This window comes from Sceloporus occidentalis, unplaced genomic scaffold (genome assembly GCF_023333645.1).
Source record: "Sceloporus occidentalis isolate IW3139 unplaced genomic scaffold, rSceOcc1.0.p SCAF_36, whole genome shotgun sequence".
NCBI lineage: Eukaryota > Metazoa > Chordata > Lepidosauria > Squamata > Phrynosomatidae > Sceloporus > Sceloporus occidentalis.
The window spans coordinates 5864896-5892875 of record NW_028317016.1 but is presented as its reverse complement, the minus strand read 5'-3'; positions in this window follow the sequence as shown (position 1 = coordinate 5892875).

Sequence of the window (27980 nt, the reverse complement as noted above, 5' to 3'; positions counted from 1 at the left end):
TGCAACACAATTATTAATTCAATGCCAGCAGATTGTATAAAATGTATGCGGAATGGTCAAATGATGCCATAAATCAAGGGCAGCGCTGACTGTAATGCATCTATACCGTATACATCATGTATAAGCTTTTCTGATTAAAAGAGACATTTGGTCAAAGTGACTCAAGAGAATGGTCTCATGAACCTGGTAGAGCATTGTTAGCCTTAAATAAATGTCTAATATGACCTACAACTTCACTACAAACCAAGTTAAATTAGACATAAAAATCACAGTGTGTTTTAAATACAAAGATGATATATACAATTATCATGTAACAAAACACCATGACATTATCGAATGTAAATTACCCGTTTCTATTTCCTCTTGAGTCTAGACATTAAGATCCCAGGAGCCCTGACCTTTGTATATGTCAGTTGCACATTTAAAGGGGATCTTCCACCATTTTTGTTGCTAGTATCATATTAAAATTAGTTTTTATTCAATATGAGTGCCTCATTGCACATCCTAGTATTTGACATCAAGAGATAGCTCCTGATATGTGACCGAGCAGTGGATTTCAACAAGATGGGGACATTGGAGCAACCTGGGTTCTGATGATATATCTGTCTTTTGGCATTCCCTACCCAATTTGACTTAATACACAGCTAAAGCCTTAACAAGCATGCTAAAATGTGTTTGCTTTGTTACTGTTTATTGTTTACAAGCGAGAGATGATCATGGGATAAAAATGGTTGTCAAGGAGATAATTAACTTGTTAGTTAGATAAAATATGTTTGGAGCACAAAATGGAAATTATGAACGACATATGTTACACATATAACGCGCCATTTTTTCTGATTATTCTTATATTGTCTGAATAGAGTTGAAAAGCCAGATATGAAGGAGATATGAACCAGTGGATTGATGATTAATGGCATACTAATATATCGTATTTATAGTTACTATGTATCCACCATGATGATGTCTGATTTGCCACAAAGAAACTGAAAGGCATAGCTAGTAAGTACCGTATTTGCTCGATTATAAGGCGACCCTGATTATAAGACGACCCCCCAAAATTAATTTAGGAAAAAAAGAAAAAGCCTGAATATAAGACGACCCTATAGGAAAAAAGTTTTACCAGTAAATGTTAATTCATGTAAACTATGTGAACAATTGTTTGTTAATAAAAGCTATGACTGAGAAAAATATTTCGTTTTTATTTCCTTTTTTTTTTTTACAACCTGCCCCCCCAGTTATGCACATCTGCCCCCAGGCTTGCCACTCTGCCCCAGAAATGCCTTATACCCCATATATGCCACTGTGCCCCATGATATGCCTTTTAACCCTCTAAATGCCACTGTGCCCCATGATACACCTTTTAACCCTCTATATGCCACTGTTCCCCATGATATGCCTTTTGACCCCCTATGTGCCACTCTGCCTCCAGAAATGCCTTATACCCCTATATGCCACTCTGGCATTTACGGGGTTAAAAGGCATATTATGGGGCACAGTGGCATACAGGGAGGTATAGGGCATTTCAGGAGGCAGAGTGGCATATAGAGGGTTAAAAGGCATTTCTGGAGGCAGAGTGGCATTAAGGGGGTTAAAAGGCATTTCACAGAGCACTCTGCCTCTAGAAATGCCTTATGCCTCCATTTAACACTCCCTCCCCTCCCTCCTCCAAACTTACCGGTGCTTCTGAGTCCCCTGGTGCTTCTGAGTCCCCTGGTGCTTAAGCCCCGGGGACTCAGATGCACCTGTAGGTTGGGGGGGGCATACACAGGAGGATCCAGGTCTGAATCTGAATCTTAGTCTCATAGTCAGACCTATTTGAGGTCTGATTATAAGACGACCCTGATTATAAGACGAGGGGTATTTTTCAGAGCATTTGCTCTGGAAAAAACCTCGTCTTATAATCGAGCAAATACGGTATTTTTGGCTGGGTGACAAGTCACTCATTCTAACACACACACTAACCTTGCCTAAAGCCTGTCTTCATAGCTGCTTGGTCAGTGTCCAAACTGCCACACTAGAATTGTGAGGTCAGATAAGATCGCATTACACCAAGCGCTTCCATTATGTGAGCAGGCCAGCTGGACCAGCCCTGTTTGAAGAATTTGGACCAGCCTCAGTGTCAATTGTCAACTGGGTCATCCTGCCCTTGAGGGAGTAATCTATAAAAATGCTCTTTCAGTGTCTCTTTCAGTGTCTCTTTGCAGTTGCCTTAATGATGTCAGGAGGCAACTACTGGTAGAGCGAATGAGTACCATTGCTGACCGGAGGTGTCTCTACATGTAAAGCATAGTTAGCGCAATACGACTACAGCTCATTGTTTTACTAAATAAACCATATAGTGCCAATCTACAAACTGTATGGTAAAATCAAATATTGCTTATGTACGGGACTATACAATATGTTTTAATATGAACATTATATGCAATTACAATCACAAAAGCATCCTAGCAGTTATAATAATTGCTAACCCCATCTAGAAAAAAAATCCAGAATGGCAGCTGAAAGAGCTTTTAAATTAAACAGCAAAAGCTTATTAAAAAATTGCTTGCAACATGGCAACATTTCCATTGGTGTCTTTCATAACCCTCCCGTTTGAGATGGGTGATTCATTGAGGACTAGCAGGTGTAAACAACTGTCCTTACTGGGGCTAACCCTGATGCCAGATTTGCCTTCAGTGCAGCAATCAATCCTTTCCACAGTCCCTGAAATTCCAAACACAGACCCTCCGAATGGATAATCACTCATTGTGGTGGATGAAATGGAATGAAGAGGTTAATAGTCCTACTGGCACAATGATACATTTCACTGAAAATGTGAACCATGAGAAGAATCCTGTCTGTTTAGTCTTTCTGGGCAGCTGCCACAAAGGATTTCTGCTGTGGGCACAAAATAAAAAAACCAACATTACTAAATAGGGGCTCTTTATGAATAGTGTATCGAATGACCTGGTTTTCGGGATTACGAAAATTGAAGATTGGTGACCAAAACATGAAGAGGTGAGGTGAGAGATAACAAAAATAGTAGTCTAGAAAATACTTTATGTTTCAGATGTTACCAGTGCCAGTAAAGGGATACATGTCCTGTTTTATACTTTCTCATGGAAGTGCAAACTGAAGAATAAAGTAGAGGCTTATAGGAATTCGCTCTACTCCAGCCCTTCCTGTAGTGTTCATGGATGCTCTTTAAAAAGATAATTTATTTGTGACACAGATAACACATAGTTCAAATTGTCAGATTATTTATTTCCTTTTTTCCAGAGTAAGTTTTGTCCTTTTTAACTTAAGTCACCTCATATATAAGTCAGTGGACAACTCTCTAGAATGTATCCAATCTGTTTTTGAATGAACCATCCGCAATAAGTTTATATGCCAGTAAATTCCACATCCTAAGTGTCCTTCCTTTAAAAATCCTTTTCCACAATGAATATGGGTTTTTAGTCGCCCATCTCTAGCACTTTCCTGGTGGCCACATAGGTCAACTATGTGCGCAACACTGTGGGTTCTAAGCACAGGATTATAACATCTTAAATGGAAATCTATTATAAATATATCTTTCTGGATTAATTAAAATGGTTTATTCAAATAGTGTTCTATGGCATATTAATTATCGTAAAGATGTTATTTTATGACACATGAATTTCAGATGTAATATGGACCAAACAAAATAAATAATAGCATAAATTTGTGGCTAGGCATCTACTGTAGCCACGCATGAATAATTGTCATTTATTATATGACGGACTATAAACCTTTCTGTGTCACAGACAAATTCCACAATTGACCAAACAAAAGGAATGTTTCAGTCCAAGTCCACTTCCTGTTGCAGACCTTTGGACCCTGTTAGCAATATATTAGCCTGGCCTTCACTGGTAATCTCAGTTTAGTGTTCAAGGACTGCCCTTGTTTTGTAGGAAAAAGTGTTATCATTAAAGATAACTGATGTGTGGCCATATTGGCCTCCTCCCCATACTAGCCAGGAAAACAGCTTGATAAGCAGCTCAAAATGTCTATTACTTTTCCTCTAGATTTCAAGCTATGTTCATGCTTTCCAGGTATTCTTGGAGGCCAGGTTTCCAGGGTATTAGTAATTTGTCACTGTGACTTTTAGTATCTATGTAACCTTTGTGACGGCTAGAACTACATTTTTACTTAATTGTTAGTTCTGCACTATTGCATTTTTAATACAACAGGATAATGTAACAGCTTCAATCAATGTGTGTATAATACATGTATTAGAAAAAAGAAAGAGAGATGGGTAAAGTAAATGACGGTGCTGGGTCGGGTAATTTGTAATATCCCTTGTGGGTTATTGAATAAGATTGTGGATACTGTGGAGTAAAGAAACCTTCTCCTTTGTTAAAAACAGTTGGAGAGCAGCCTGCACCAAAAAAGGCCTGGTATGTGTGTATTGCTGATGCAAACAGTGATACTAGAATCGAAAGTGTCAAGTCACAGGTCAGAAGACCTTCTCGGCCAGGAAGCTCACCTGAATGCCTATTTCTAAGTTTAACTTTTTCTCCAGAAGACGTTCATTTACAATTTTTCTCAAAAGACATTCATTTATAATTAAGTAATATAGGACAGAATGTGGACACATGGATGTGGAACATTTTTTGTGTCACATTTTGCCTGCATTGCTTAACCAGTTAGCAAATGCTTACAAAGTCATTGTTTCTGAAATTCTAATTGTTCCAGAAATTAAATTTTGGTTCTGGAAACAAATAACCATGTACAGAAGTCTCTTTTGTGGGTCTATTCTCTATTCAGCATTTGTCAAAGTCTTCCACATGTGTAGATCGACTCCACCATTCCCAATACCATCAATCATGTTCAACCATTTCTGGCATTCTTTATTCACACACCACATTGAACACATTTTCAAGCAGCTGTTACCTCCCATCCAGTAGGCGTGTTAAATGTACAGCATTTTATCCAAAGCCTACAAGAACCAAAGAAGATTTTAACAAAACAGATTTGTATATTAGATGGATTACAAATATAACAACTTGAATGAAATATCTTATTCGAAAGTTGAAAGGATGGTCAGATGTAATTTAAAACAGTGTTACAGTGTTTATGGAATGAGCACAATCTGTGATACTTGAGCAAAGGAGATACTTTGTAACCAGTATTAATCATCCCATAGATTTTAAAGGAAAAATAGTAAATAGGGGGCAAGTGGTGGAAAAATGTTTGTATCTATGATATTTGCTAGGAAAATATTGATACACATTAGTGTTGGTGTCTGTAAAACTCTGTGATAGAGTCCTACCCTAAGCTGATAGCAGTAGGGAATAACGAGGCCTGGGGTGGTAGGTCTCGGTGAGTTGACAGTAGAAAATTTGCGAAAAACCTGGGGTAGAGTTAAACTGTGGACCTAACAGACAAAAGGTCTGTACAACCCCCCCCCCCCGAACACTATACCTAGCATTATACTGCTGCATGAATATTGTATCATTTCTGAGAAAATCATAGGGAAACTAATACAGTCCAATGTGCCCCTAATAAAAAATCAGCTAATCTTGCCTCCATCCTACTAAGAATATGATGCAGTAAATACATAGATACATACATCTATACATCTATTCAAACCAAGCTTCAGAATGGAGAAGAAAAGGGGATTTAAGTGACTTTGGACATGGCATGGTTGTTGGTGCCAGACGGGCTGGTCTAAGCATTTCAGAAACTGCTGATCTACTGGGATTTTCACACACAACCATCTCTAGAGTTTACAGAGAATGGTCTGAAAAAGAGAAAATATCCAATGAGCGTCAGTCGTGTGGATGAAAGTGCCTTGTTGATGTCAGAGGTCAGAGGAGAATGGGCAGACTGATTTGAGTTGACAGAAAGGCAACAGTAACTCAAATAACCACTTGTTACAACCAAGGTATGCAGAATACCATCTCTGAAGGCACAACACGTCGAACCTTGAAGCAGATGGGCTACAGCAGCAGAAGACCACACCGGGTGCCACTCCTGTAAGCTAAGAACAGGAAACTGAGGCTACAATTCACACAGGCTTAGCAAAATGGAAGACAATGGAAGACTGGAAGAACGTTGCCTGGTCTGATGAGTCCCGATTCCAGCTGCAACATTCAGATGGCAGGGTCAGACTTTGGCATAAATAACATGAAAGCATGGATCCATCCTGCCTTGTATCAACGGTTCAGGCTGGTGGTGGTGTAATGGTGTGGTGGACCATTTTCTTGGCACACTTTGGGCCCTTTAGTACCAATTGAGCATTGTTGAAACATGACAGCCTACCTAAGTATTGTTGCTGACCATGTCTATTCCTTTATGACCACAGTGAACCCATCTTCTGATGGCTACTTCCAGCAAGATAATGCACCATGACACAAGGCTCACATCATCTCAAACTAGTTTTTTGAACATGAAAATTAGTTCACTCTGCTTCAATGGCTCTACAGTCATCAGATCTCAATCCAATTGGGATGTGGTTTACATAGTTTACATGAATTAACATTTACTGGTCGTCTTATATTCAGGCTTTTTCTTTTTTTTCCTAAATTAATATTCAGATTTTGGGGGGTCGTCTTATAATCAGGGTCGTCTTATAAGCAAGCAAATAAAGTAAATAAAATATACATGTACATGTCCCTTGGCCACGTAACAAAATAGATACTGTATAATATGACATAGTACCCAATTTTACTTTAGTCATCAGTTTAGTAAGTCTTTTTCAGCTCCTTAATTTCTCCAAAATATACAACTTTTGTTTGATACATATATGTGTACATTTACGAAAACACAAGGGCAATCAGGCATACGGGTAGAAATTTATATTATTGGGGGTAAGCATTTTACTAAAATGTTTTTCACATGACTTTTAAAACAAACAGATTGAATTACATGCTCTTGCTTTGTATTTGCAGAACGTCAGCTCAGCATGACGAAATGTATTTCCTCTTGCTGGTATAATTATGCCTAAACAATAAATTACACAAGTATGTCAGGGCCTATCGGAAGCCTTGACTTCATTAAACATTCCATCATGTTTGTGTTGTGTGTGTGTGTCCTTGGCGAAAAGCAGCATTTCCACATTCCAAAAGGAAACATGGCTCATAGTTTTTATTAGGCTATTAATGAAACAAACAAAGGCAACGGTTTCATAACTTTTGCTCCTGCTTATAAAGAACGTGGACACAGAGGGACACGTATTATTACTGTTAAAGAAGCAGTACAAAGTGTTATTCCTTTTTTCTTTGTGGTTTCCAGAGTCTTCCATTAGTACACAAAGTGGATTTTTCTTATAAACAGCAGGAAAAGGGAGCTGAATTGTCTGCTATAGAGGAACTGTCTCATCTGAGTTAAAACCGTAAGTGTAATCAGCACAGAAAATAATCCATCACTTTTGTTCTTATTTATATATAAATAATACAGATTTATACTTTTAAGTCCTTACATCAACAAACTTTACAGCCAGCCAGGACATTTCAGACAAATTTGCCTTAACGAACCCCAGCAAGAAAGAGTCATTTGGAATCCTACTGTAGAGGCTTCTTTCCTGTCTTATGCATTTTCCATTATACAATTGGTATTTTAGGATAGGATATAGCAAACTCATAAATGCAAATACAAGTTCTTCTTTGTACACATCAATTTCTTATTCTAAATAAGACGGAACTATTCATATTAAAGCATAATCATATGTTTACACTTTACATTTATATTTTTAAAGCAAGCTAGTAATGTGCAAATTAATACCCCCAAAGTGTTTTATTTCCTCAATCTAAGCCCATTTGAATCACAATTACTACATTTCTTTCTACTTAAATGCATTCAATAGTATCTCCATTTTCAAGAACAGCGATCTATACCCCATATTGCTCTCTCCTGCCCTGTATCACCGTTTGCCTGATTGCATCCCGAATGCCTGGTCTACTCTGTCCTACACACCTTTTAAAACTTACATAGCCGCTTGGATGCAATGCAATCTATGTTTTCCCACTTTCTCAAGAGAAGCTACTAAAGAAAAAAATGGCTTGCCAGGCCAATGCTGGGCAACCCGCTTCCCCTTAAAATACCTCCCCATGCCTACAAAAGCTGACACATTAATATACAGTTTGGAGCTCTCAGGATCCTGCAAACAGATCTAACCACTGTAGCCAAAAAAGGCATCTGCAGAAGGTCCTGCCCATGGGAATCATGCTGCAAACACAAGTTAGATGGCCAAGCAATGCCTGGACCTCAACCGTGCAATGAATTTGTTTCCTTGCCCTTCTGCTCAGACTGATTTTGGAGGGGGGTTTTAATTTGATTTTGCTGCGTTGCATCTCTTTATCACTCTCTTCACACACACCCAAACCAACAATTCACACATCTCCTTTCTGCAATTACTCTAATCTTCTAATCCGAGTGATCCATTGCTCTATCCTTTTTATTGATGCACTACATCCCTTATATCCTAAAATAACCTAAAACTATTTTCTCTTATTTATCCTTCTCTCTTACCCATCTTGTAGCTTTCCAACATCCTGGACCTCTGCAAATCACCATCTGAAGAGAGGTCCTTGCAAGAGTCCATAAAAGCTTTCCTGAAACATCCCAAGCCCTCGACAAACCACAATCTAAAATCATCTGAACAGAGCACCTTGCAAGAATCAAAAAGGTATTTAATCACATTTGTCAGATCTGCAAGCAAGTTTTTTAAATTCATATTTTATACTATTATGCAGGATTTTCCTATGTATGTACCAAATATGTACTGGATTTGCTCAATTATAAGACGACCCTGATTATAAGACAACCCCCCAAAATATGCGGTAGCCGGTACTTCCGCCAGGGAGAACTGAAAGGTCATGTCACGCTGGTGCTCTGCCATAGAAGCCCCAGCAGAAGTGCTGGCAGCAGCGGTGGTTGTCTGTGCGCACCTCGCCTCATGTGATGCCAGCGCCCCAGAGGAAGTGCCAGCAGTAGCAGAGGATGCCTGCGTGCATCGCACAGCCACCCTTGTCTTATAATCAAGCAAATATGGTATTTTGGGGACATTGTTTCTTTTTTGGTCATATTCCTTTATCTTGAGCCCCCACACTTTTGCCTCCTACAGCCATGGCCCCGCCCATTTTATAACCTAAAATGATTTCCCCTTATTTATCCACTTTTTCCTCTTTGTATGCCCTATGAAGGAAATAACTCAGTATTTGGAAGCAGTCTGGGTGGATGGGCACCAGGTCAACTGCTGACTTAATATCTGACATGGCCACCAGACACCATGGCCCAGGCATCTGGGTCTTCAGAGTAGGGTCCACGATATCAAAGGATACCTTGTGGACCCTACTCTGTTCCTTAGTGAAAAATATAGATTTCATTGTTTTCATGAAGTTTTATATATATATAAAATGACAAATACTACCTTAAAAACTATCCCTGCACTCACAGGCATATGCTTTCAAACTACAAGCACACATAGAGCGAGCTGCATCTGAGCTGTACACAAATCACAAGAACAGGATGTGTACATAGCTGTGTATAGAAGAAAAATATCTGCACTGCAAACAGAAATGTAGCCAAGAAAAAAAAATGAAATGCTTCATACAAATAAAAGTTATATAACTATAGAATATATAGTCTGAGGGCATTACTGCAAAAATGGATCTTTCTGAGGCAGGTACTGAAGTACTGAAACAGTATGTAAAACAGGTAGATTTCGCTTATGAGCTACCCACTCCGATTGTGTTTATGTGGCTGAGGATCATGGGAATTGCAGAACTACCTGTTGATTCCAATGTAATAGGTTATAAAGCATTTGGAATGTCATTGCATCAGAACAGTACCTCTTAGTAAGTATACCTGATTATGTAAACAGGATACAGAGTAGTGAGAGGAACATATCAACATGTTTAAAAGAGCACAATGTAAACAAGACGTTTGGAAAGACAGTTTCTGATTCAAAACTAAGTTTCAGAGATACTTTTATAGTAACCTCTTTGATTGCTGAAAGCATCATATTTAGAATAGAAATACCACCAGCCTTAGTCAGTGTTTGGTTTTTTTTACTCTGCTGGACCTGAGGCACATGTTTAACCCCTTAACAGCAGAGGACGCAAAACTACGTCACATAATTCTGTAAACAAGGGAGGTCATAGTTTTACATCTTACCTCACCTACAGCTTTTTCTAAGGTGTTCGCACACTGTGCTCGCAAGTTCTTTTTACTGCCCAGGGGAAGCAGGAACACTGTTGAAAAGATTTATGTATCATGTGTTAAACAAGACTAAGTTGCCTGGACTTGAAGATCTTTAGCTAGGATGACATCCTGTGAACCCAGGACCATTAGTGGATAATAAAGTTTATGTGTAGTTTATATTCCAGAGTCTGATATGACTACTTGGTTAAGGGTAATTAAGAGGGTTCTTACTGTGACGGAAGCCTCCATCACTGGGACCACTGGAGAAGCCTGACTGCCAGCCTCCTCCCTATTGACTATGGGCCCTGGGTTTGTAAAGGCTTCTGTGGCTACCCCCAACAGTATCATCTCATCACTGACTGAGGGGATTATCTCCGGCAGACAGCCAGGATCTGCCACCAGGGAGTGACCACCATTGTTTCAGTTTAATGTTGTATAAATCAGTCTATTTATTGTATTGTTAATCTCGTTACTGCCCCTGTTGTCTCTGGGAGGCAGATTAAGGGGGCGGTTTGTGTCCCAATATCTTGTTTTATGTAAATATGTGTTTTGCTGGATATATCCAGTCCTGTGTGTCCAAAATAAATCAGTCTTCGTTTGGTTTTACCCTACACTGAGTCTCGGCTAGTGACTGGGGAACCGGGGAAAGTGTGGTGTCCCAGGCTAAGGGAGCACAAGACAGCGGAGGTAGTCGGTCGGACTAGCCAGCTCCGTGACACTTACACATTGGGTTTATGCGATGCAACTGTTAGACAACTTCTGCTTCCTAACTTTTATCATGTCTTGTCTCAATCCCTTAGCATATGAAGGGATTCTAAGCATGAATTACTCATTCCAATCCAAACACGGATTCATTCAGAAATTGTATTTTTTTTTTTAAATTATACAAACCACTCTGAAGCTGCCTTCCAACCCTTCCAAACCACAGATGAGCTTGGCAGTAGAGATATCCTCCTGGTGTTACATAATGCTTTTAGGGAAATAAAAATAGACTTACCGAAGGGAGCTAAAAGACCAATAAAAATATTTGGTGGTACCAATCCATTTATTAAATGATCAGGCTTCCGTAAAATGGATAATGTAAGCTCATACCAGATGGTACACAAGGCCCTGGGGATTGATCTAATAACAATGTTGTTCAATAAACAAAGTCTGCTGATGCCCTGGAATGGCTGACTTGTTTTTTTTCTCCACACACTTCAGTTCAGTTATCAGAGGTATAACTAACTGGCAGTGGAAACCATGTCGCAATTACTTTAGGGCCCTTAACAGCAATTCTTTTTCAATCAGACCTACCGTATGTACTGGAGTGGTGTTTTATAAATGGGACACATGCTCACAATGAACTACCCTGTCGTGTGGCCTATGTCCATCTCCATTAAAATTCCTTAGACCTGTAAGTATCCTTGAGTTTAGCTGCTTCATTCTTGAAGAATGCCACTGCATTTTATTACTTATTATCAAAGTGAAGAGAGTCTGGCAAATTAAACAAAGTGAAACGAGGAGTACTAAATATAATATGAGAATAAAGATCTACTAGACAGTAAACAATCTCCTTTGTTTATGGTCTAGTAGACAACAGGTCATCACTTATAAGGCCACCTAAAACATTTGCCTAGTTATCCTGGATGGGGGATTCTGGTAAGAAGTTCTTGAGGAACTATATTACAATTGCTTATAAATCAACGAATGAGTATGAGACGTTACAAATTTAAAAAAGTGACATTGAAGCATGAGTCATTCCATCAGTGGAAAACAATAAATGTAATAAAAGATGGGATGTCCCAGTTATACAGTCAAACCTATTAAGTCATTACATTAGTCACTCTAAGCCATATTCCCAGTTGTGATTTATTAGTTGTTTCATGGTAGAACTACAATGTCGAAGAGACTGAATTTATAGAAAGTATATCCAGGGTGGTCAAAATCTGCTGTATATATTCAATTCACGTTTCCTAGGTATTTGCCATCACAGATCTTATTGTGTTATAATGACATGGGTTCTGCAAACCTATGTTTCACCAGAGCAGCAAACTGCAAACTTGAGTATCTTAAATAGCAAAAGCTTTACAGCAACTCACTCAGTGGCTTCCTACCATTAAAAAGTAAAAAAATAAATACATTTTAACCCCCCCCAATTTCTGTGGTATAACAATAATGGCCAATTGGAATGACACATATATATGTTTCAGATAGAGTCCCAAATGGTGCAGCCAACCCAGGCTATATGCTCAGGAGGATCCTATACTACTACTTGTCTGTATGCTTACAAAATGCTGCAAAGAGAAAGCACCGAAAACGCATTTCAGTTTTTTCTGATGTGACCCGTTCTAAAGCTCACAAGGGTAATGGGAACAATATCCCATTAAATAGCCCCACCATGGCTCAGTCTCAATCACCACACCACATAATAATAAAATTGCCACACATGGACACTGCAACCCTCTAGAGGCTTTTGTGATGGCAAGCGTATATAGCTAAAGGATTTGTGTTCTTTCTTTATGGAATATCCAGAGATTTATGTACAGTATGCCACGGGTCCTAATATTTCCAATGCAATAGAGAGACACTTTTCTTTTAGGGGAGTTGGTCAGAGATTTTAATGTGATAATCAGTTGTAACAGGATTGTGACGTGATTATTTTGTTTTTAGGTTTTTATTGCTTTTTTCTGTACGTTATAGGGCAATAATTACAAGTAGTGTCTGCTATTTCAAAACCATTTTTTCTAAATCTGGTAATTTTGCCCCCATGTGCCATTTGGAACATCTCTGAAGCCGTCCAATGCAATTTACCCCAGGGTATTTAAAATGCTAGTATTTTAAATCTTTCCACTGTTTGTACCAACAGTCTCCTGTCACACAACATCCCAATATGTTTTCAGCACCATCTCCCTAGTACAGTGATACCACCCATTCATGGGTTTGCCTTGCTGCAAACAGCAACACCGTTTGGGTGAAGAAAATGACCGTCAACTATTGTCAAGGAGTTAAATTAATGTGTACTTGTTTAGTTGGGTATAATTATAATGTTGGACGCATATTTGAAGAATATTATTGAGACTACAGTGTTAAGGGTGAAGTCGTAACATCCTGTATTTTCTTGTTTTAATTTCTCTTGTACTACTTCATCTTGTATTAATAATTACTCGCTGTCCACTCTAATCCGCTCTACAGTTAAGTGTAACCTACTTAATCCATTCACCTCTGTTGTGTATTCACTATTGTTGAATATGTGAGATTAGTCTAGTGCCGATGTTGTCTGCAAAATTTGTTGCCATCCTGTTATGTGTTTCCTTTCTTCTTTCATGTGTTTGTCAATTTCCTTTCCCTTGGTAATGTGGCTAAATAAACTATGGCCAGTCCCAATAAAGTGTTATCTTGCATTCTGACTGGCATGTTGTGTGGTCACTGGTGGTACGGTTCTTTGAGAGACCTTTACTGAAGCGGCTACCCATCTCGTAGTCGGCTTTTCCTATGAGAAAGGTGGCAGCGACAGCCAGAGACATTGCAGTAGACCCCATGATTCCTGTAACACCAATTTATGCAATTTACCAAATATTATTTACCATTGTATAGCAAGTCATGCGGAAACAGCTGTACCTTAGACACAATGTTAGGTCTGTATAATAGGCCAGTAAAAGAGCAATCTGAGGCTATAGGAGGAGAGAATGATTGCTTGCTGTTTGTTATGGAGTGAAAGGAAGCTTTACATGATTGTCCTTCTTCTATTAACAGCAGGATGGAGTCAGTCTGGAGCCAGGAGGCTGCAAAGTTAGCTGGGATTTCCAAACATCCATAGCATGGTCTCCCCTTCACAAAGCACTCTACAGTTCCTGTAGGAAGAAACATGAGTTTTAATTGTAGAAATGTGTATGTTTTGCATGGAAAAACCTGCGGTGGGAGATAAATAATGTAAGCAGATAACATTTTCCAAACAAAAATACCAGAGTCTTGTAAAAACAGTTGTGGGACTGGGAATGAATTTCTAAGTGCAGTGCTCTACTGAGTAAAGTAAAGAAAATGATTACAGGTGTATAACGAACTGTAAACTCTTAACTATAGAATATCTACTGTGCATTATAAAAAAAAAACAGAATCACAAAATATAAGTAAAACACAATGTATCATTTAATGGTTTTCTAAGTTTGGGCAATTAAACCAGTCTTACAGAGTATCACAGAGAATTTATACCACACATGATATCTGATGAAGAACCAACAAAATACCAAAGTGTAACAGAGCTGACACATGTACAAAAAGTGGTACTTATCTGGAAAATATCTCCTTTTCGTTTCAGTGGGCTATTTCTCTGTGCTAAAGGCTCAGCATTTTTACATTTCAAAATGCACTTTGCCAGGACCCAACTGGTTTTCAAATGTGAAGAAAACATACAAAAAAGACAGTAAGTGTATTATACAAGAATATGTGCAACCATTAGACTCACAGTTCTCCCAGTGAAATTCAACATGAGTTTACCTAGGTTTAGTTACCTAATTTGAAAAGTTATGGCTTTAGCTCGTGCCCCATGCTGCACTTGTCATCTGGATACTCATAATTTAAAGACTAAAAGGAGAGTAGGTGTTTTAGCCAACTTGATCACTGGGTTCCGATTTTTTCAACCATTGAAAGCTTTTACAATTTATGCATAGATTATCTGCAAGACATTTATGCAGTATATCTATTAAAAGTCAAGACCACAAAATAATGTATATTCAGACTAGTGGAAAATTATAAAGAATCTAGGACCCAGAAATATTATTTCAGGTGTCATTTGTATAAATATGATGCTGTAATAATATATGCATATGATGCTATGCAAAGATATAATGGCAAACTGCATTTCATATGAAATAGATTGTAAACTCACAAGTGCTCCACCATCTTCTAAATGTGTGTCAATCTTATCGTCAAATTGTCTGGAAACGAATTAAGCCCATCCACTTCATATATTTCAATGTAAAGTGTTACCCCAATATACAAGCTCTGCTGAGAGCTCTCGGGGATTGAGGCTGTCCGGGACATGAAGTCCCATTGCGACACCCTACTATATAATCTGCTGGTGTTCTACAAATAAATGTAATGTAAAATGTAATAGATAAGGTAAAATACAGTGCACCCAAATCTCAAAAAGCTAGATTACAATGTGTTATAATTTGTGAATGAGGAATAATAATGTATGTACTTCTGTTTGTTTGTTTTTTACATTAGCCCGTCATGTAATAAATTTTTTTATTTAAATAATATGGTACGTTATATTTGCAATTTGCATGTTTTTAACCAGTCCCTAAATAATGAATACATTGCAAATATAGTACAAAACAATATAATATCCTAATCATTTTAGACACATTTACTTGTATCATTTGTCTTTATACATGTTTTTCTTGGACTTTTTTAAACTGAAGATGCTTACCCAAAATAAATAACATTAATGTTGCGAATTGTACAACCCAATCGAATGAAGTACACACGTACTTTTTAATGATTTCTTTTTCTTGGAACATCAACACAATCATACACTGCTTATGACCTTAGCTTAAATATGTGTCTTTCATTACATTATCATTATCAATAACCCACTTAGTAGTTTAAAAGCTCTTGCAGCAAAAATGCAGGCCTTAACAACAGTGTTGAAATTATGGGTAATTCCCCGTTTCCGTGTAGTAATCGTTTCCCCATGCAAATTGCAGAAATCCACAAACACAAAATGATCATTTTGTTTAAGTAGAAACTAAGTTGGGATTAAGAGAGGAGAGCCGTCTCCTCCAATCATAAGCCAAACCACTAAACCTTTCTAAAATGGTTCTTTTGAGGCCTTAGTAAGGGCTATTTCCTCACAAACAGTGTAATATGCTTGTCTAATATATTTGCATATTCATGAAATCAGCAGCCAGGAGGCCCAAGTGACAGGTAGTGTCACAGTATGAATGGCTTGTCAGTTATAAACATTTGCAATCCAAGGTGTAAGAAGTTCTTTCTACAATGTCGTCCAGTTTTAAATGTTAATTACCAGTGGTCAGGGGTCATGATATATGCGGAATAGAAAGATATTCCCTTTTTCTGAAGATGGAAGTGCGTGTTTACAGGCCAACTTCATGTTGATGAGTAAAAATATAAAATGTAATAAAACAAAACGAACAAACAAAAGACATTTCCCCTTGCCATAGCTGGCTCTAAGTCTAAACATGCAACAAATCTATTTTTCTATTGGGGCAAGAGGGGCACCATGTGAATTGTGCGTTTGAGCCGCTAGGTAGAACCAGATGTGATGTCTCTATGGGGTGGTACTTGCAACCATGTCTTATGTGCTGTGACAAACCCTGTTGCATGAGGGCCATACATGTCACATTTAGGGGTCCTAAGCACAGTCCTCTAGGGCAATTAGAGTCGGGAACACCAGCTTTGAACAAAACAGCACTTTATTTTAATCGCTTAAACCCCAAAAAAACAAATCATAAAGAGAAAACCTAGCTCCCAATTGGAGACCTCTCTAACTGAACTATGCTGGTCCAGACTGACCAGCCTAATCACCCACCACCTCAACCTCCCAACCAGGCCCAGCTACGCCAGGCTCTGGAAAACCTCCCCCAGACAACACACAAAATGTCCAGGCAGGTATTGCCTCACTTGACTCAGGGATGGTCTTCTTGTTCAGGGCCTGTCCTTGCCCTGGGAGCACAGGGAACTTCCTCTTCCCCCAACAGTCTACCTGAGTATCAAGCTCCAGGGGTTTTTAATGCCCAGCACCTGTGTCTGATGCCGGCCCCATAGGAATCCCGGACCGGATTCTGCAGATTTCTTGCCTCCTGGAAAACCTGGCATGGAATTTCCACAGAATGGGGAAACGGAGCATTGACCCACCCTCCTCTCCAATTGCTCCACCCCAGGGACCCATATTTACGATATGGATAGCACCTGTACCCAAATGCCACACTAAGCATCTCCCTGGGGTGTACACTGTCACAGTGCCAAGACCCCTAGTTGTGGTTCTGTACCAGCACATGTGTACTCGTGACTGTTGTAGGATACTTGGTAGGTATAGAGGATATTACATTTTTAATTCCCTACAAAATATTGAAAAATCTATAAAATAAAACACTCTTAAAACTAGATAAAACTAAATTAAGATCAAGCTAAAGTTCTTGCAATTTAGGCCAACATAAAAATTTGACCAAGATCCATACATCTTAAGCACAAACTGTGGCGATGACGCGACGGCCCCGGTACTGGGTGGGCCTAGCACTTTAAGGACAGTGGCCTCCTGATGATGTAAGCGCCTGCCTCAGGCAATGTGCCATTTTCTATAAATACATAATTGTCCCCATCAAGTGGTACAAGGTAAGTAATAACCAAAATGGCCCAATGGGGTGGGGATAGACTCAAATAGTAAATGGGTTGGGAGTGGAAGGGAAGTTGGGGGACTGGGCTGTTTTTTTATAAGAAATATACATGTATGCACATTTATATCCTATAGAATGTACTACAGGTAAGAGCTTATTTAATTAATGAATCCGAGGTTACCAAAGGACTACAGTACCTAGAGAAGGCGCTAATTATATTTTGATGAATAGATTTTGTCAACTGATTTGTAGAGGACTTGAACATCTCATGGGTGGCTTATATTTTTAAATAAGGGGCAGTCCCCAGGGCATAAAATTGATAGGGAGCAGGAATTGTCATAAATGGAACTTTCTCTGCAATTGTTTCACCTAAATAGAGGGTATCACCAAGGGATAGGCACATGACAATGTCTGAGCAGCCATAAGGCAAGGCTCCTGTAATGGAGTGAGGTGTTAGGTGTGACCCGTGTGAGGTGTGATGGACTGGGTATGTTTTATTTTAAGTCTGTGTGTGTTAGAGTGAGTATGTATGTTTGTGTTAATGTTAATGTGGGTTGTATGAGTGTATGTGTTAGTGGCTGTTAGCTTTGCCTGCCCCCTGGACCAAAAGGTGCCAACCCTCTCCTGGGTATCCCAGTGTTAATTCCAATTTCTCTGTTGTGACCTAAGATCAGAATGCAAAGTCATTTTAGAATTACTTATTTAAATTGGAAGAATGGTCTGAATAATGAGATTCTGGCTTTAGTGTAAAAAGAGGCTTTTTGTTATTTGCATTTATCTGGAACGATGCCATTAGGAATATATTTAAAAGATTAAATAATGGTTTATATGTTTTTTCCAACCTCGCTATTGGCTTACAAATGGGTCCCAGCACCCAAAATGTTAAAAGGCAAGAGATGATTGTCAGAAAATTAGTTAATAGTACTTGTTCTGTCTACTGTTTTATGGCCATAAACTGTAGTTCCCAGTAAAGAGAAACACAGTCTAACATAAGAGCCTGGTCAAAAAGCCTCTAGATAGTTAACAGAAGGAAATAATTAACTTTATCACAGTGATGCATGGCTCCATTTTTATAGGCATTTTAGAAACACAGGCAGCTTGCGGGCTACCGGGCAAGGCGTATAATAAACAATACAGATTCTCTGGAAGAAGAAGTAAGCGCAATTACAATAATCAGGTAATGTTGTAATAAAAAGCAATGACTAAGCATGGTAGCTTGTAGTTTTTAAGATCATCAGCATACTGTAAATGTTGATACTGATGTTTGTCATAAATTACACAACAGAAAAGATGATATAAAAATAAGTAAACCATTTAGCCAAGAGTTGATTTATTTATGCAGCATTTATATATATGAGGGCCCAAAAATTCTAAAGATAAAAGAATGTCTAAGAGTAATGATGAAACTCTGCTTATAGTGGCAGAACAACAAGAGGTGCAGCCAAGTGTAAGGCATCAGGGCCTGCACCCAAGGCAGACTCAGTGAGGGAGATTATAGACTCTTCCCTCACTGACCCCACTGGCATAACAGAGGCCCCCACATTGCAGGAGGGTCTCTCCTATAGGGGACCCCAATGCCAGCACTGCAACCCCCCCAGCCTTGTAAACCACTAGGCCGAATGGCCGCAGCATCACTAAGCCTGAGTGCAAGGATATGACATCAGTGAGGCAGCGTGTAAGGCAACACGAGGGAGCACCAGGCGAGAGCTGTCACCGGTTGGTGGATCGCCCCTCCTAAGCCACGTTTGTAAGTATGTTAGCGTGTGGAAATATGTTCTGTATATAAAGCATTTTAACTCAATGTATTGTCTTCGTCTTGAGTTTACACATTAATATGGATGTCTTGATGGGGAATGGTACAGCAATCCCTATCCAGACATCCATATTAATGTGTAAACTCAAAAGGAAGGCAACAGAAAGAAAATTATAGATAGCCAATCTCAGCAAACCTGAGCACAGCAATTTGGCCAGAAGAATAACTTTTTAGATCTAGATCAATGGCAAAGTGTTTAGTTAGGCGTCTTAACAGTTACCCCGGAAGACCTTCTTCTTCAATGAGTTGTATGGATGCCTTATTAAGACCCCCATGCAGCAGAATGTCTTGAAAAGTAATTTTGTTTATTCAGGATGTAAAACCTCCATAAAGGGCCAAAATTAATGAAAACACTCTAGTTAGCACAGTTATTGGATGTTTACTTTCAAATTGCAGGAAGCTGTTTCACTAAGTACAGATAATTTCTGCTTAAGTACCATCATTATTTAGATGTAATGACTTGATTTACATGCTCGCTGTTTTCCCACTCCTCTGGGGGGTCTTGAGAAAAAAAACATAAGATTTTAGGAAATAATTTGACCCACTATAGCATTAATGACCCGCCACTGTGATAAACTTTCATTGTATAAAAACAAAAAAAATAGCTTCTTTAATATAGAGTAAGAAAGAGTTTAGCATAATATCCAGGCACTCCATGTACCATAAATATAATAAAATGCCCAGTTTCTTCAATCTCCCATTGCTGGGCCAGCATTTTAATTTGAGAGACAATTTTTTATTATATAGCTTGAACTATTGATGGACATAACTGTATATAGCACATACAATAAATTGTGAACACAAAAAAGTAAATGGATTTGGATGAAGTTTGAGTTTCATTCCACTGTGGGAAAAGGAAAAATCCATTGGTCAATGACTCAGTGGAAAAGTTACAAGTGCTAAAACTATCTTTAACAACATTCATTCTCTGTCTTTTCGGTTTTAATAATATTCTCATGGACCTCAAAGCCATTGAATATTCAACCCAGGCAAATAAAGTCACATAACACAGTGGAAGACTGACAACATTCTGAATCAAGTTGAATCAAGTGGACTAGCAGTTGGCAGTCTACACTCACAAGGCACCCTAGCTAGACCTGGCCAACACACACATTCCAAAAAAAGACTACACAGAACATCGAAGGAACACAAAATTGACTCACTAAGGGTATAAACACTTCCCAAAGTTTAAGTAACCTGCTGGTGACATTTGCAAATGCACTACAAACCCACAAAAATAATTCAGATAATGACTCAAAGTCTTCAGATCAAGCCAATTATCCCCCCTTTCACACCCCCTGTAAATGTCTTAAACCACTTAATGTCTCTACTGGGGTCATCTTAGAAAGAACCTTCTTATAGATATGCCTTTTTTTTTCTTGTAAGAATATTCAGAGATATATGTTTCTATAAATCCCAGAGTAACAACCCACATTGCAAATGAGTATATTAGAAGAATGGGAAGAGTGTGGAAACAACTATACTTAATCCCTTTATGACGGGGGATTTCCCACTTTAGTGTTTAATGTTTTTACTTTTACTATATATTTAATCTTGATTCACTAATTTTATACTTAATTTGCCCACACAAATTACATATTGTTTTTTTGTTTGTTTTTTTGGAGGGCTAGGCCTTTCATTTGCTACCATTGTGTATGTATAGTTATGGGTTATATGAAAAAGCCTCATTTATGTTCAGCAACATCCCCTGAGTAGAACAATACCCCACATGTAATTGTTTTTGTATTTTTATACGGATTTTGCTCCCTTACATACTTCTCTATTTTTTTTATTTTTTGGGGGGGGGTTGGGAGGATCAGTGAAGGGTACTACTTCTAACTTAACATTAAGCAGGCAGTGTGATAAAGCAGTGTGAAATGCATGCATGGTAGATAAAGGTATTCTGGTGCTAGTTCAAAAAAGGGCTACTAAAAGAGTTTGTGGGTTACAGGATAAATCAATATGTACAGCTTGGAGGCAGTGGCATCCTGGAATGGGCAGTGTGTACCCTCCAAATAAGATATTCAAGTTTCCTAGCGACCTCATGATTGTAAATATAGATTCATTAATTGAAAGCTGAAAGGGCGGAAACGTACGAATTTCAAAATTTTAATGGGTGCCGTGCAGGGCCCAGGAAATATTAGAGAAGGAAGACCCAAAGATCATGGTGCTATGTAAAGCAATACATAATAATAATGAATGATAGAAGCATTTATAAATGTCAACACTTTAACAAAGTATGGCAGGGATGGAAACTCAAAGAGGAACGCTACGACAAGAGGGTGAAAGCCTTAAATGTAAAATCTTTAACATTAATATATGGGTATCACCCAATATATTTACTCATGTTCTCCTTTTTCACTCTAAGTAATGCTTCTATAATTTTCATTTGCTCTAGATATGTACATAGCTAACTTAAAATACTCCACCCTTTAGTTACATAAATGGTTTGATCCCATAATTGCAAATCGGATGTTTTCCTAGTTGCGAATATAATAATGACTTCACAATGCAATAGTAACAGGACTTTTAAAGCCAGCCTGGATGTGGTAATGCAAACTCATGTGACTGATGAATGTGTGTGAATAAATACAGGAAGAGATAAGACTGTGATATGGAGACACATACTTCCCGCCAGCTATGTTTGAACACTGATAGACACCTTGATAAACAAAGGTCTTTTGTGCATTGTGCATCCTTTTTCATTAGCTTATATATGCCTTAAAGGGACAACCCATTTCTGAATATAGATGCGTAGAACCAAAATACATGGCATGCTGAAATATTTGTGGCTCTTGATAGAAAAATAAAATCTTGCATAAATATTATCCAACCATTTTCAGGAGACGTGTAGTTCTTGCATTGGGACCTACTCAGGCAGTCTGATTATCATGTAGCTACGGACTATATTTGTTTATATTTAATATAAAATAATAGAGGAGTTTACTGCTTTGATGAACAATGGACATTATCAAACCATCCAACTTTTTCCTAACATACAAACTACCTCACGTGTAGCTAACTATAAACCAAATGAATATAACAAACACTTGATGAAAAGAAACAGAAAATAAAGCTTTTATATATTAAAGAGAATATATCATCTAAAAGTTGTATTCAAGTGTTTCAGATGGTTGGTGTGCCAGATGCACATACAATACAGTTAGTGACTAGTCACTAGTAGCTCAATGTCCTAACACATTAAACTTATTTTATTACATGTATTTCTTCCATGAGTCAGATTTCATACCCCAATAGCATAAACATGTTAAAACATACTGGTACAGAAATATAAGAAGGCCCTGCTATAGGGAACTTACAATCTATTAGGTGGTTATGTCAGATATTTTATCATAGAAAACATGTATTCCATATATTCTGTACTTTACATGAACACAAAATGGAGTCAGAGCCATTTTATTTTACTTAATCATGTAGTGATGGTTTCTTTTTTGTTTGTTCCCTCTATAATAGAGAACAAAGAAGTATTCATGTGTATAGATGTTTCAGTATGTATGATACAATTAATGTTATCTTCCATGAGAAAGTTAAGGAGTAGACGCTGCATATCTTTAGAAATGTAACTTGGAATGGGGGATACATGGTAAGACTACCAAGGCCTGATTTACTATCTAGGAGGTAACACCTGGCGATTAGGATGACCAAGGATAAATTCCAAACACATATGTAATGGTTTTAAGTTAATTCTTAGACCACAGCGTCTCTCACAGGTAAATTAAGAAATTACAATGGTGTAAATATGAGTAAAAATCCTAATTATAATGGGTAAAACCCACCGTTATGATTGGAGAATTCCAATCAAGAGGTGGAGGCTATGATAATAAGCTCTGTTTTTAAGCTTATGTCTTGGATAATAAAAAAAAAAAAAAAAAAAGATCGCACCCTGAAATGGACAGACCCTGACGGACTGATTCACCAAATTTACCCCAGAGAATTGGAATCTAAAGATTCTGGCACCATATTTCACTCTTGGAGTTACTTTGAGTTCTAACCTATATAACTTTTAGAAAGTTATATTCTTTCCCACTTAATTTCTTGCCACTGAACCTGGATTAATTTCTACAAGGACCAGTTGGACAACAGCAACAAGTGGTGGTAAATATAATTGTTTTATTATTCTGAATAGAGATGAATTTTGTCTTCTTCATATAGAATTCCCTGTTTCTGGGAAATAATATATTGCATTATTGTATATGGCGGCTTGTGAGACTGCAGCTTATAACCCGTGATAATAACAATAATGAAAAGGTATTTTTACCTATAGATGAAGTTTGACATCATTTGCATCTATTAGGAATTTCACTAATACTCGTAGACATTATTAAATTACTTTTTAATTTGTCATATTAGTTAAACTAATATAAGAGAGATAGTGATTTATTACTGCCCTGATTATTATCAATTTTTGGTTGCTGAGTGGACTGGAAATTAATTGTGTGTTAGACTCATAGTACTAATTCATATTGATAACTATCGATAATATATTGTATTTGAATTGATTCAATTTTGACATGTTTTAAGAACGTTGTGTTTTATATTATGCACTGTGTGACTCATACATAGATTTTATAAATTGTATTCACAATAAACAAATATTTTTGATTGACTATCTTGGTGATATATATCTGATTTGAAGTATAATTTTCGGCGATCTGAAAGAATTTAGGATCGGAGATAAAATATAGGGTATCTCCTTAAATTAATATTGTGGATGTGGTACTACAATATTTGTGTGTGTGACAAAATATTGGTTTTGCCTATTTTGTCTCATTAATATCCCTAACAGTTAAGAGGGAATCAGAAAAAGAATAGCGTCTGCTTATGTGGGAAGGCTCTGGCAGATAGACATATCCAGCCACATGGCATAGGACTGAACTTCTACAAAACTTAGACAATTCATATGAATTGATCCCTCAGCGTAAGGTGATGTAGTTGGAGCAGCAGTAGAGCACTTGGCAGGTATTGGCAGGCAGACACATCCATCCTAGGGTGACCACATGTCCCATATTGCCCGGGACAATCCTGCAATATTCCCGGGTAGATAGTGAAAAGGGAGGGAGAGGGGGTAGATAGTGGGAATGGAGGGAGAGGGGATAGATAGTGAGACGAGAGGGAGAGGGGGTAGATAGTGAGAGGAGAGGGGTAGATAGTGAGAAGGGAGGGAGAGGGGGTAGATAGTGAGAAAGGGAGAGAGGGGGGATAGATAGCGAGAAAAGGGGCAGTAAGAATATTGAAATAAAGAGTGAGAATGAATGAGAATGAATATTTCTTCCATGAGTCTTATTCAGTGGATCTATACATGCAAGTGCTGTTTTATGTGTTTATTTGATCTATACCTATTTTTTGGTGCGGGAACACACAGCCATTAATGTCTAAACCTTGGCAACAAAAGTAAGTACACCCCACGTATGAGTGCTGCCAGCATTGCTGCACACTGTATCAAATTGGTTTGCATGGCTTTCGTCCCAGAAGGAAGCCTCTTCTAAGGATGATGCGAAAGAAAGCCCGCAAACAGTTTGCTGAAGACAAGCAGACTAAGGACATGGATTACTGGAACCACGTCATGTGGTTAGATGAGACCAAGATATAGCAGTGGATGCAGTCCAGAATGAAGTGAAGTGGTATCCTGCAGGCACCCTGGAGCAGGCATGAAGCATATCATTAGAATCACGTGCAGGATGCTGCAGGCTGGGAGTATGGAAGCTAAGCAAAGGGTATAGCAGAAACATAACAAGCAAGGGAGAGGGAGACCAGGCACGAAACATAACCAGACAAGACATACATGTTACAGGGCACGACAGTGAACCAGACAAGGAATAAACATTACTAGACAAGATATACATGATTACAGGGCACAACAAAGGACAGGGAACAAGGCAAGGAACACAGGGGAAGGAGTGAGGAGCCGGAATCCTCGGACGCTTCTCCTTTAAAGAAGGATAGGCCATATAAACTAGGACAAAGGGAGAGGAGAGAGGAACCAGAATCCTCAGATGATACAAGGAAGAAGGGCAAAGGTACATTAGAGACAAACAAACATGAATACAGAAACTAGCCTAAGACTGTTTGATAACAATTGGAGATTCCGTCACATGTTATGGCCATAGTATGCTTAGCCCACCACTACGCCAAAGTACTCCAATGACGGTGGGTCCTAACGCTAATCCCTGCTGACAGTGGTACAAAACAAACCAAACATGTAAACCAAACACATAGCACTGAGACATACCTTAGACTGAAGACTGAGACAAACAGAACACACAGGTGGGGCACACCTTATAAAGGAAACAGAGCTGAAGCAAAGAGCTGAAGCAGAAGCAATGAATGGAAGATCAGAACAAAGCAAAAGGAAATCCAGGAATGGATCGAAGCAAAACGGGGAAACTGAAACAAGAGTGAGATATGCAGCTCCGCAGCCTGGGTAGGATCATGACAGTGTCGCGGCAACCAGGTGAGGAGTACAAAGACAAGTGTGTCTTGCCTACAGTCAAGAATGGTGGTGAGAGTGTCATGGTCTGGGCCTGCATGAGTGCTGCCGGCACTGGGGAGCTACAGTTCATTGAGGGAACCATGAATGCCAACATGTACTGTGACATACTGAAGCAGAGCATGATCCCCTCCCTTCAGAGACTGGGTCACAGGGCAGTATTCTAACATGATAACAACCCCAAACACACCTCCAAGATGACCACTGTCTTGCTAAAGAAGCTGAGGGTAAAGGTGATTGCCTGGCCAAGCATGTCTCCAGACCTAAACCCTATTGAGCATCTGTGGGGCATCCTCAATTGGAAGGTGGGGAGCACAAGGTCTCTAACATCCACCAGCTCCGTGGTTTCGTCATGGAGAAATGGAAGAGGACTCCAGTGGCAACCTGTGAAGCTCTGGTGAACTCCGTGCCCAAGAGGGTTAAGGCAGTGCTGGAAAATAATGGTGGCCACACAAAATATTGACACTGGGCCCAATCTGGACATTTCCACTTAGGGGTGTACTCACTTTTGTTGCCAAGGTTTAGACATTAATGGCTGTGTTGAGTTATAATTAAGTGAACAGCAAATTTACACTGTTATACAGGCTGTGCACTCACTACTTTACATTGTAGCAGAGTGTCATTTCTTCAGTGTTGTCACATGAAAAGATATAACAAATATTTACAAAAAATGTGAAGGGTGTACTTACTTTTGTGAGATACTGTAAATCGGCAGCAGGGGCTAATATTAAAGAAACTGCTAGTTCAGCTGTTATTTTGAAATCATATTTCAATCATAGTCTTTACTTCAAAGAGATAAGTACATATTATATAGTTAAAAATGCATGTCTAACACAAATATATATATATACACACCTGTGGGTGTGATCTCATGCGCTTCATAGTGTGTCCTTAAATGGCAGAAATAAAATGTGGTCACCCTAATCCAGCCACATGGTATGGGATTAAATTTCCATAAAAATTAGACAATTTTGATGAATGTATCCTTTAGAGTAAGGACTGTGATAAAGCGGCAGCAGCAGTATGGCACAGGTAGACACACATACAGCCACACGGTATAAGAACAAATGTCTCCAGAAATTAGACAATTCGCCATATGAATTGATACCTCAGCGTAAGGAAGGCGATAGAGTGGCAGCAGAAGCAATATGGGACAACTGGTAAGGAGGGCCCTGCTCAAAGGAGCTCACAATCTAGGGTGAGCATTAGCTGGCTACCGGGTACCAAGCTGTGTACATGTCTGTACTGTCGATTGAGCGATTTTAGGATGCCTTTTTACTGCTATCCGGTGAGCCTGCTGTCCTTTACTTTTTGCTTCATTGAATTACTGTTTTGCTGGCTGCTCCTGGGACTTGCCTATCATCGAGTCCGTGCTGATCATCGTATTTCACGTGGAGCTTCTGGTGTGTTTTTTCTCTACAAATCCAAATGCAAAATTATAAAGCACCTTACTGTACTGGCCTCCAGGTGGCAGCAGTTCCTGGCAGGCAGTGACATCTGTGCATTTAGGCATTTGAGAAATAAGTAAATTTGTGAACTCATTCATATAGGGGCTGCTCAGTAGTATGTAAAATGTAAATCCTTCACACACATTGGATGCAGTGTATGAATTCTGCATACTGACGGACAGGATTCATCTGTAGTGTATAATTCATAGGTGTCAGCTGAGGTGGGAGCTCTGGACACTGTGTTGTCTGCTTCCAATGCTTTCTCTTGCAGGTCTTAAAAAGGAAAAAAAGGACTTGTTAATGAAACATTGATTAGAATTGAGACAAATTATGTGTCTTTACCTAGAGGGTGGTAGAGAAATGAAACTTCCATTAGAAGTGGTAGAGGTTTTGCTGGTACAATAAATGTGCAACTGTCTTAAACCCAATTCAGGAACAGCATTATAAGAACTTAAAACACACTCCTCACAGTGCCATGCCCTGCCTCATTTTCCCTGATTTATTATTTGCGCTGTCCAAAATTAAAAGGTTTTTCTGGTAGTGTAAACGTGCAACTTAAACCAAATTTCAACTGCCTAATTTGTCACCAATATTAATGATGTATTGTTTTTTGTTGTATACAAACTAGAGGTTTTGCCGCTTGTGTCAATGTGCAACTGTGTTAAACCCAATTCAGGATTCAGGAACAGTATTTCAAGAACAAAAACACACTACGTGCATTTCAC